This window comes from Protopterus annectens, chromosome 5.part1 (assembly GCF_019279795.1).
Source record: "Protopterus annectens isolate FY-2018-M chromosome 5.part1, PAN1.0, whole genome shotgun sequence".
NCBI classification, from domain to species: Eukaryota; Metazoa; Chordata; order Ceratodontiformes; family Protopteridae; genus Protopterus; species Protopterus annectens.
In genome coordinates, this window is record NC_056736.1 from 264,637,754 (window position 1) to 264,650,191 (window position 12,438).

At 35.7% G+C, this 12,438-nt stretch overlaps 1 long non-coding RNA gene across 1 annotated transcript; it reads left to right on the forward strand.

The window, feature by feature from the left end:
- The first annotated feature begins 1,563 nt into the window (after positions 1-1,563).
- Positions 1,564-5,632, forward strand: LOC122803290. The gene is made up of 3 exons (XR_006365097.1): positions 1,564-1,633; positions 5,182-5,278; positions 5,396-5,632. It is a non-coding gene; the product is annotated as an uncharacterized LOC122803290 (long non-coding RNA).
- Positions 5,633-12,438: the final 6,806 nt, after the last annotated feature.

Below are 12,438 nucleotides of genomic sequence, written 5' to 3' on the forward strand. Positions count from 1 at the left end.
CTGCCATGTTTCTATTCATGTTCCTGTGAGTGGAGAACCTCATATTAGTTACGCCTACATGGGCCACCACTAGGCTATACTTATGTCTTTCTGGCTTAAGAGCAGCTTACAGTCACTGTGTTCTTATCCTGCCTGGTGAGTGTGGAGTCTGTATGCCTAACTGTAGGATCATCTATGACTAAAATATTTCTGTTAGGAAGCACAGTGGAGTTAGAAAGCCCTATGAGCTTTTGTCTGGTTTCCTGATGACTGTTAGGTCTGCTATGTAGATTTGCATTTTGTGTGAGTAAAGACAAAGTAGGTGTTGCCTTGTGTGCTACAGACTTTCATCTTTTAGGCTGGGTTATAGGAGGCTTTGACAAATTTTTATTTAAGGTATATGTTATGAGCTTGGTGGCATGTTGCGGCTGATGTGCTGTTGTGGCTGTGGATGTAGGATGCTTACCAAAAATGGGATGTTGCAAGAGATTTGCCTCCATGTATCTTAACAATTTCAATCTCTCATAGGCTCTACTATCAACAGATAAAAACAGTGAGCAGACAGTTATTACACTGCCATAGCAGACACACATGGAGTGACAGCAGAGTGTTGCAAGAGGGTTGACGACTATGGTTGGTCACAATACTCAGGTTGTTAGTGGAAGAACTTGAAGTTTCATAGGTGAACTACTTAGGGAAATAAACTGAGGTAAGGTTGCATGATAGCTAAACTAACAATACTTTATAGCAAGATGGAATTATGCTGCAGTGTGTAAGTACTAATACTTTCACACAACTAATTTGGAGAATAAAGTTCCTAGTACTACACAGGTCACTTACTCCTAGAACTGGACAGGTCACTTACTCCTAGTACTTGCTGGGTCACTTAATCATAGTACTGGACACTGTTACCTTCATACTACATTGTCATTTCATACCTAGAGCATTGTTTGATACTAAATTAATAGTTTACCCAAATTACTTTGCAGGTCTCTACCAGCATAGTAAACACATTTCATGATTATTACCTAGCCTAGCAGATGTTTTAAAATGTAAAGTTTAGTGGCATAGCTTTATTACAGCTACCTACCTCTACTTTACATTTGCTGTAGGAATCAGAGTGAACACAATTTGCACAGAATGGTAATGCATGACTTTCACTGTGTATGCTAACATAATCTGATGTGTGCTCACTTTTTGAATGATCTACATTACAGCAAATGCTATGTAGGGAAACAAATAAGAAAGTTAAGTTTTATTGATTTCTGCAATTCCATTTACAGACACGCAGCTGACTTTGTAGTACTTCAACATTCTGGTAATAGTTGTAAAGCTAATGTATTTTAGCTATGTGCTGTATGCTTTCTGCAGGCAATAAATGCATATTTCTAGTCCCAGGAAGATATGGAATAAGTTAATGAGTGCTGTCTAAATATTGGCATCAGAAGCTTAATTGAGGGATAGAATAATCATTATATGAAATAGCCTTGGGCATGAATAGAAAATCATAAATTAGATAAGTCTTTCCATATATTTTACTTTATTCACTTGACTTTTAGTTTTCTTTTCAGAGACCAGGATCATCAGAAGGATATGGGTGCTACCATATCTAAAAGAAAAGGTGGATAAGCATCAGAGCTAGACTGCAAACCAGGTAAGCCTTCTGCTCTAGAAAAAAGGAAAAGGTTTAAATACTTGTTTTGGATGTGTTTTAAACTGTTTTCATGGTAGTTCTTCCTGCATTAGCTGCCTGCATCCATACCTCACAACTGTACAGATTTTCACAGAATATCCGGATTTTTGCCTCATATATTTGGTGTGTTCCTCCTAAAATCTGTACTTTTCTGGCAAATAGCTGAGGATTGAAGTCATTAAATAATGACAAACATTTGGGTTTAAGACTCCATATCCTTCAAGAAATTCATGCTAATGCAAAACTTATTATTCTATCAACTTGATAAGTTTGTAAAAGCATTATTTAAAATCTGTCCCTATTTGTCCCACCATCATTTTAGGCTTTGTCAAGATTTGTTGCTCTAAGAGGTTGAGAGGTATGCCTGCATCATAGTTTATTTGTACTGCCACTGCTCATTAATAACATCTCTAATCCATCCATCTTGTGCCTCTTTTAGGACCCACACTTGCTCTGCCCAGATACTTGGTAGCTACCCCAAATAAAATGTAAATTTACACAGGGCTAAACTGTAGTGGCATCACTGCTGATCTTTACTTTAGCACCAGCATATCACCAGAACGGCCAGTGGTTGGCACATCCTGTCAACAAATCCAAAAAATAGGAAACCAGCATCCAACCAGCAACCAAAGGATTATCCTGTCCTAAAGAACAGCAGTATGACTTCTTCAGGCCAGTGTGGGGTGGACTGAGTTGATATTACTCTAGTGCTCTGGTGGTACTAATAAAACATTTTTAATTCACTTTTTTGTGAGGGGGAGGTGTAAAAATCAATTTTACTGCTAATGTTTTCTACTTTTTAAGTTACATGATCTAGCCAAAGTGAGGAGTCTACAAAATGTTGCCAAATTTTGTAACTAAAAGGTAGTATCCTCATGTACACATTTCTATATCTACCAATTTATAGATTGTGTTTATGAGCCAAAAATCATTACTTAGATCAAATTGTATGTAACTACAGAAAATAACATTCCAGTGATGTCTTTGGGTTTCCTTAGATAGCAAGCCTTCTTGTATAAACTACCCAGATGGTTAATAAATATGTTATAAAATGTAACAAATGAGAATGCACAATGCACAGAAGTAGAATATAAAATTAATGGGAAAAAATCACACTTTCATTGTTTCACCTTCCATGTCTCATGTTTAAGAAGACCAGCATATTCTGCTTCATCTTTGCCAGGAGTATAATAAAAATGACTGTTTCAAAACTTTAATAGCAATTAAAATGCAGTCCTTCCACATGTAATTCTTCAGTAATGTAGTAATACTTTCATAATGTTGCACATTTCCAGGTTCCTTATCATCTTATACTGCACCTATATGATGCACTGAAAACCCCAAACCAAATGAATACTGCTCCTGTGTCCGATTGCCTTATACCAGGGCCTGTCACATTATGAAGTCTTTATCTGTATGCATGCCTCTCTATCTGTACAGATGGTCTCAAAGGGATGGGCTAGCAGACTCCCCTATGCAGTCTTCATTGTTTAGGTTTGTATTTGTGTTTTCTGTGAGTTAATGAGAACAGACTGGCTTTTTTCTTTTTTTCAAGCAATTCCATCTGTTACAACAAAAGCCTGCAAGACAGAGAGAGAGATGAGACCCTGCTGGTCAAGAGGGGAAGAATAATACAATCTATCCTGAGGCTGCATTTCAACACATGGAACCTCCTTTATGCCATGTTAAACCTTTTATACAGACAAAGAAATGAAGCAGTACAGAATGATTTGAAAAATGTGTGGCAGTTCTTAAAGTTAGAGTGCCCTATTTTTTTGTCACAATTGGATTTCTGAAATAATAACAAATCATTAAAGCTACAGTAAGCTAATTTATGCACCTCTGCATTCTGTGGTTTCTTTTTGAAGGCCTTAAAATGCTAGCTCTTAATGATTTCCACTTGCTTTTGTGATGATAGTTTCAGCTGTAATACAGAGCTAGTTTTACCTATAAACAAACTGTTGAATTTGAAATGTAGTGACAGACGGAGTTGCATCACCAACACCTTTTTTTTGCACTAAATCCCAAAGGCCGGCCTGCTGCGGTACCTTTCTGTTCTGGTGATGATAATGGGAACTATTACTTTATAAGTGCAGAACTAACATAACTGACAGCAACATTATCATTCTTGCAAGCATGTCAACTTTTTGAGCTTCCTCTGATTTTCTTAATGTAATTTCATACAGAAAATTGATCAACCTGTCGCACATACTCTTTACAAATTTATATTATTTATTTGTTTTTCTGAACAGGTTTCCATGTAGGTTATGGCCCTGTTTTTAGTGAAGACCTGAGGAGCAAAGCTGCACAAAGTTATATATATTTTCCAGTTTTATAATCAATGTCTAACACAGGCATTAAAAAGTAATTACTCAACAAATAACTCATGTTATGTTCATGAGAATCTTCAACAATAAATGCAAAACATACATTCCTAAACACTGAATTCACCACCCAAAATACCTGACACCAATGAAGAGGCATTGTTAGTAAAAGAAACTGGGTACAGTCTACATGATGATGGTGAGCTACAGAAAGTAATATAACATTATCACAGGAGCCCATTTTCTAGAAACTTCTCAGTTTCTATGGTGAGTGGAAAAAGGGTAAGGAACTCTAGTGGTTGCTGTTATATAATGCAGGTCTTGCTAGGCCTATTTCACTGGAGATATAAAGACTAATTAAATGACTAGTGGACATTTGGTCCAGATTTGGTCTAGATTATGACACTAAATTCCCTATGAGGATTTCTGTGCATGTAGTCATGCTTCAAAACATCAACACTTACATGCATGGGCACAAAAGCTTGATCCACAGAATATCACCTTTTTCCATTACTGATTGCATAACCTCAGGAAAAGGATTTGTTCTTTTCCCCACGAGAGTGCAACTTCAGACTTCGTATACATGAGATGTGCATTGGGGGAGGCACAGCAGCAAACATTTTTTTATAGTTTCTTGATCTTACACTGACTGACCTTTTGTTTTCAAGTCATGTGAATGTCAACATTTTGACCATTGACTAAAACTTACATATGTATATAAATGGCTGTATGACAGAAATACACAAAACACAATTTTGACTTTCAGAACGTCAGATACTAAACTGCAATAAGCATTACAAAAAGTTAAAACCTTCTGTATAACTATGTAAAATGTTTTGGTTGTGAGCTGTGACCCCTGCACTTCTACAACCCTGTATCTTATGTATAATAATTCCAAAATGACTGAATCTCTGAGTGAAGAGAATTCTCTGAAATGACATAATCTTATATTTGGCATGTATTAAACAATATTCAGAATTTCAGGTTCAGTTTTTATGAGGATAGCAATTTAATTCCTTACACATTCAAACAAAATCTCATGAATGCCTGCCTCTTTGAATATATGCTGGCATATAAATATTAATTAACTATTTAAGGTAGAACATTATACTTTAGATGACTGTTTTGCATAATGACATTTAATAGTGCTTTTGAGGCATTGATTTACTTTTTTCTCTTTTGCAGTTTTTGACTAATAAATTACATCTAGTGGAGACCTTGTTTCCAGCACTATCATGGGAGCATGCAGATTCCAGTTTAGTCACTCAGAGTCAAACAACAGGTAAGGGGTGATTGGGGTTTAGTAGAAGATATCCTGATCTGCAGCAAATCAGTATATTTTAATGAAATGTATATGTAGTCTTTCTTACTTGTTTATACAATTTTTTGTTTTACGTAGTTACTGGTGGAAGGTCCGATGAGACAGATGATAAACACGATGATGGCAAAAGAGAGAGAAAAGCTCCAAGCTGTACAATTGTATCAAACAGTGAATACACAGAAGTATAGAGAAGCAACGCATGCCAAAAATAATATGCAACTATCACACAGAAGGCTGCTATAATGAAGCAAGAACTGCAATTAAAAAAGAGTCATGCTAAATTTAAAAAGACGGTGCATAATTTATTTAAAAGAAAATCACCAGTAAACATTTTGTCTGTATACTCAGACTTCTTCAGTGATTCATTTATTGCTTAGGCGTCTTTTCCTAGTTAAGTATACAAATAAAAATGTGTCACCATTTCTAAAACACATAACAAAAGCCTTGGATCAAATACGAATGTGTCACCATTTCTAAAACACTTAATAAATGCCTTGGATCATGAATGCATTTATTTACTTACTTGCTTATTAATCATACCTATACAGAGTGGTTTGGTTAATTACTTACTAATTATACTTATATTTAATTTCACTTGTTACTTTGAGAGGTGATTTGGTTACTTACTTTTAATTATACCTATACAAACCTATTCACTTGTTACTTAAATGGGTGGTTTGGTTACTTACTTACTAATTATACCTACACTTACTTATTCACTTGTTACCTAGATGGGCGGTTTGGTTACTTACTTACTAATTATACCTACACTTACTTATTCACTCGTTACCTAGATGGGTGGTTTGGTTACTTACTTACTAATTATACCTACACTTACTTATTCACTCATTACTTAGATGGGTGGTTTGGTTACTTACTTACTAATTATACCTGCACTTACTTATTCACTAATTACTTAGATGGGTGATTTGGTTACTTACTAATTATACCTATACTTACTTATTCACTCATTACTTAGATGGCTGGTTTGGTTACTTACTTACTAATTATACCTACAATTACTTATTCACTCATTACTTAGATGGGTGGTTTGGTTACGTACTTACTTGCCAATTATACCTAGGGTCTATATTACATCGTCAAACTGCAACAAGTTCGAACAATGTAATATCGAACCTGAAAGTCCAAAACCTGAAAATAGCGAAGCCACGGCACATTGATTTTTTTCCCAGGGAAAAAAATTGGTGGGCTGTTTTCGGGGCTTTGCTATTTCCTCCACTGTGGTGTGATCTTGGAGTTGGTATATTTAAGTAGGGGGATGTGGAGGGTGTGAGAGGTGAAGCCCCCCAGTTTAGGTTAAGTTTCAGGTTGCAGTTTTTTTGTTTTTTTTTTGTTAGGGAACAGCGATTTTTTTCCCTGGGGAAAAAAAAATTGATGCTTTTTGTGTTCACTATTTTAGTGTTTCGGATATTATGGTTCGATATTACATTGTTCGAACTTTTTGAAGTTCGACGATGTAATATAGACCATTATACCTACACTTACTTATTCGTTCATTGGTTAGATGGGTGGTTACTTACTAATTATACCTACACTTACATATTCACTCATTACTTAAATGGGTGGTTTGGTTACTTACTTACTAATTATACCTACACTTACTTATTCACTTGTTACTTAGATGGGTGGTTTGGTTGCAGAATACTCTTTAGCTGTGGGCTTAACCTGAAGCAAACAAAAATTAAATGCATACCAAGTAAAAATTAGAAAGTCACTCAATAAACTGAAACATAAAATTATTAACTGCATTTTGCTTGCATGATGAGACAGTGATATCAGAAACAGGCTTTCAGTCAATTGAACTTTTAATGATAATACTATTTTCAACTCACTAGTTGTATTAGATTTCAGTTTTCTGTCATTGTTTCTGTTATAGTTTTATAAGCCAGAGGTATTATTTAATGGAATACCACAATAAAAGAGGTCCATTTGTGTTACATATTTTGTTGATAATGAGGTAAGTCCCAGTAAGATTATATTTTTCCACAAGCAAACCTAGTTGCAGGGATCATTTTAAATCAGTGATACTGGATGGATTTAGGAGTGCTCCTCATAATGTTTTTCAAGGCTGTCAAGTGGCTGATCAGACTGAAAGATCTATGCACATCATGAAACATGATTTTTAGGTTCATAAGTAAGTACTAAGCAGTCTCCAGGCCAATAAAGCATATTTAAAATGTCCCTCCAGCCTCAGGGAGTGCAACACAAGATTGACCTTGAAGGAATTTCAGACTGACCATCCAGTTATCTAGATTTACCTTGCAGGTGACAAGGGTGTTACTCTGCTTAACTTGTACTGAAAGAATATTCCAGCGCTGAGGGATAAGTTAGGATATAAATCTATCATGCAAACAGGTCGTATTTACCTGTTGATGAGAGTTTAGTTCCTTTAACTGGGTATATGGGGAAGGATTTGCTCTGCAAAGAGATAGGAAGTCAAAGAAGGTCAGATCTTTCATGTTTGAAAGGCTAGGCACAGATACACATGAAGGAGTCCATAACAGACTAAGTATAGAAAGACTGCTGCCAATCTGTTTTGATAACTAAAACTTTTGAGGTCACTGATCTTTTTAGTCATGAATCTCTAAGGTCTGTCAGGGTGAGTGATATGTCTATACAAATATATGCCAAAGGAGGAATCATATTTTATAATAAGTCTGATAAGATATAAATAAAGCGGGAATTAAGACGTCTTCTGATCTAGAGGAGATGCCTTTTAAAATTAGATGAGGCAGATAGAAGGATGGTCAAAAGGAAAAGAATTATTAAGAAGAATACACAGATCCCTTAACACAGTGTGTGATTAGAGGGGTGCATCTCTTATATGGTAAATTAAACTGTTTTGTTTACCAAAATGAACTATACTGCATTTTTTTCACGTTTTATTTTGCACCATTGTCCTGGAACATATTGTTAATGTGGTATAAAACAAAAAGGAAACACACTGCCAGGTAAAGCACTCTCCTCAGAAACAACAAATCAGCAGGAAAAAAAGGCAATGAGTGCACCATGAGCTGAAGTCAAAAGTAAAATAACAAGTAAATCCAAAAGGTCTTCTTTGTATTTAAAATCCTCGTTTATTACAAAAGATAAAACTGCAGGAGATAGCAAGTTGTAGCTTCGCGTTGTTACCCAACGCTTCATCAGACATAAAGAAAATGCTGAAACTTTCCTCTTATAAAGCATTAATTGTTATGATGTCATTAGTAATTGGAAGTTAAAATTTAAAGAAACAGACATACAAACATAAAATATAAAATATAAAATATAAAATATAAAATGCATTCTGAGTTAAAACATTGTCTAGAGCAGAGAATATATTTTACATAAATGTATGTGTAGACATTAATGCTTCAGTGGCCTTGAAGCTAAGAAAGGCTTAAGAGTGTCAAGTCATTGATATTCTACAACAGGTTTGTAGATGATGTGTTCTTTCTTTCTTTGGGGAGGAACAGTTGAGCACCTTTTTGATTTCATCAGCTATCTCAATGCCACAACTGATTTCTTGAGTTTTGACTATACTTACTCCAGTGACCGCATTGACTTCCTAGATGTGAGTGTCTCTAGGAACAATTATGGTTTTGAAACTGAACTTTTCAGGAAGAGTTGCTGAAGGAACAACTTACTACATAGAGAAAGCATGCATCCCCAACACATCTACAAAAATATTGTTAAGAATCAAGCCTTGAGGGCTTCCAAACTGACTTCTACACAGATAGCATACCAACAACAGAAAACAGATTTAGCCAACCAATTTATATCTAGGGGCTACAACAAGAACTCTGTACATGAAGCCATCTCTGAGTGTGACACTAAGAGAGGCAATGATGCCGCACCCATCATCAAAAGACACAATTCCCAGTGTTCAAATTTCACACGAACACCCAGGCCGAATCCCAATAGGATTCTAATTCCCTACACTAACAAGAACAAACACATTTTGAAGATTTTCAATAAACATTGGAATCTTCTTATGATAGATGATGATATCAGGTCCTTAGTTGATAGCACACCTCGAGTAGCCTATAGAAACATGCTTTCGTTAAATAGGCTACTTTGTTATGATAAACCTCATGTCACTGAGCGCACTACGGCACAATGTGGTACTTTTGCTTGCTCATCTTGCAACCAGTGCAAATATGTTGCCAATACTAATAACTACACACATCCTGAAACACACAGGAACTACATGTTTAAGCACCATGCGAGCTGTAGGTCTATCAACTTGGTTTACTTAGCTGAGTGCCAAGTATGCAGGAAGTTCTATGTGGGCATGACAACCAGATCCCTAAGAGAACGTATCAGAGAGCATATCTATGCCATATCCAAACGTAACATTCTGAACGCCCTAGCTAAACACACTGTGGAGTTAGGTGACGATCACACATTCAAATTCCAGGTTCTTGAATTGGTGCATACTGATGGGAGATTAGGTAACATAAGGAACAGAATTGAAGAAAGGGAAGGCAAGTGGATTGTCAAATTACAAGCCCATAAGTTTGGGCTTAATGAGAGGCTCACTCTTAAGCCTTTCTTAGCTTCAAGGCCACTGAAGCATTAATGTCTACACATACATTTATGTAAAATATATTCTCTGCTCTAGACAATGTTTTAACTCAGAATGCATTTTATATTTTATATTTTATATTTTATATTTTATATTTTATATTTTATGTTTGTATGTCTGTTTCTTTAAATTTTAACTTCCAATTACTAATGACATCATAACAATTAATGCTTTATAAGAGGAAAGTTTCAGCATTTTCTTTATGTCTGATGAAGCGTTGGGTAACAACGCGAAAGCGCTTACAACTTGCTATCTCCTGCAGTTTTATCTTTTGTAATAAACGAGGATTTTAAATACAAAGAAGACCTTTTGGATTTACTTGTTATATTGTTAATGTGGTCTAACCCACACTGAAACAAAGGTGAGCCAGTGGAAGATCAAATAACAACACAGATTTTACACTCTCACAAGCAAACTTAGATAACTGTAAAACACAAAAGTCTGAGAAATGGATGACAAATAGGAGAAGGCCCAGCAATGAGATCTGTGGTACTTTTTGCTTTCCAAAGTGGCACCAAACCACATAGTTCTGTCAAACAACCACTTAACTGTGCATCACACAGCATAAGGATTTATATTCAGATTTACAAGTCTGTCAAAGGTCTTGGCCAGGTCCAGAAATGTACTGCATAACCCCTATCCGCTGTTTCATTTACTTTTTCAAAAAAAAACAGCTAATGAAGATAAAGAGGCAGGACCTTCCATTGACAAAGCTAAATTGTCAAGGGTATAGGGTTAAAAGATTGTCAATGTCCAAATTAATGAGTTATGAGATAATATACTGAATAGCTTTACATATGAAGCTAGTGAGACTAATAGGTATATAGAACCATAGACTCCACAGCTTCCCATTTGGGCCTTGAGCTTTGATATTAACTTTGCAGGGTGTAATATGATGAGATGGCAGGATGAACATCATATTACTAGAGATGGTACCAATGTGGCTGGCATGTGTTCTACAAACTTTATTTATTTATTTTATTTATTACAGTTTGATGACCGGGTAAGTCCACTGGGCCAAAAAGAGCCCGTTTTCAGTGGAGGCCCGGGGAGAAAAGCTCCACGAACAGTAACAATAGCAATAATAACAAGAACAATAAGAAAACAATAACAATGAGTACAGCAAAACAGAGTACATTACATATGCTGGCAGTGCAATTAGCAAGTATGTAGAAACAAGCATTATTATGCATTGAAGCTGTAGAGACAGTGGACATTATTGTAGAGTCATTAGTGGAGTACATATTCTAGCAAGCACAATGTTTATTAGATATGTATATAATTGTCAAGTTCAAAAGAAAGTTATACCCCAGTTGTAATTGGACTCAAATAAGCCTGTCTGGATCATGAACTCTTTACGAATCCCTTAATGTCCTGCCTTCCCTTCTTCATACTGTCCAGAAGCTGACAATCATCTTAAACTTATCATCTAACCACCAACACCTATCCCTTCCTTTCCAACCATACCAGCTTTTTCCATTAGTAAGGAATGTTTTCTGTAACTCCTGGACAGGTGCTCAGTGTATTTGTTTTATAAAAGGTTCCATAAACTGATGCGCTGTTACTTATCTGGTTACAATATGTTATTGTTGTGCAAATTTATGGATTGCTCCTGCTGAATGATTAGAAGTTAAAGTGGTGGTGGTTATGGTCTAGGAACAATCATACTATTTTATGGGCAAACCAACCATGTTATAACTGTAGTAAGCTACACACGAGACAGTAAAAGATTACATCATGTAAGTGCACTGATAATTGTTTGTACTAATTTGTTAAATGAATTGTCAGTCATGTAGTACCTGTCTGCAAAATCTTCCCTCATATAATTAACAGCATTACTTTGTCCAGTGTAGTCAGGCTCTGTGAAACTGCATCCCTGTTTACCCACATTCATTTTCCTTTTCTGTCAAGATTTCTTGTCACCGTGATCCCCACATCAGCATATAAGTACCACACACATACACACACACACACACACACACACACACACACACACACACACACACACACACACACACACACATATGTATTCTTTTTCCTTCAAAACACTAAGTTGATTACTGCTCTTTTTAAATACCACTCACAAAGGAAATTCACTGAATATTAATACGTTAGTTGCTTGCATTTCTTTATCACAATGAATAGCTAATATTTTACTAGAAATGTTTTCAGCGTTTTTACATTACCCACAATTACATTTAAAGTCTCTTTTTTCACTATTTTACTGAGTATGAAATCCAGTTAAAGCTTCTTGTTGTCACTATTTTGCCGAGTATGACATCTAGACTGCTATCAGCATGAGGTATCATCCTCACCAGATATACCCCACATATGTTGTTTTTATCCCTTTGACCACATTCTGCTGATTTGGTAATTAGAGATGACTTCTGTACATACAAACCTGCCTTCTTGCTTTTTTTGTGTGTGTATTTGTCCAGCATACCTTTATATTGTATATATTTAATGAATACAGGAGTTTGAGCTTCAAAAATTGTATCATTCACTTACTACTTCAATAGTTAAAATGGCTTCC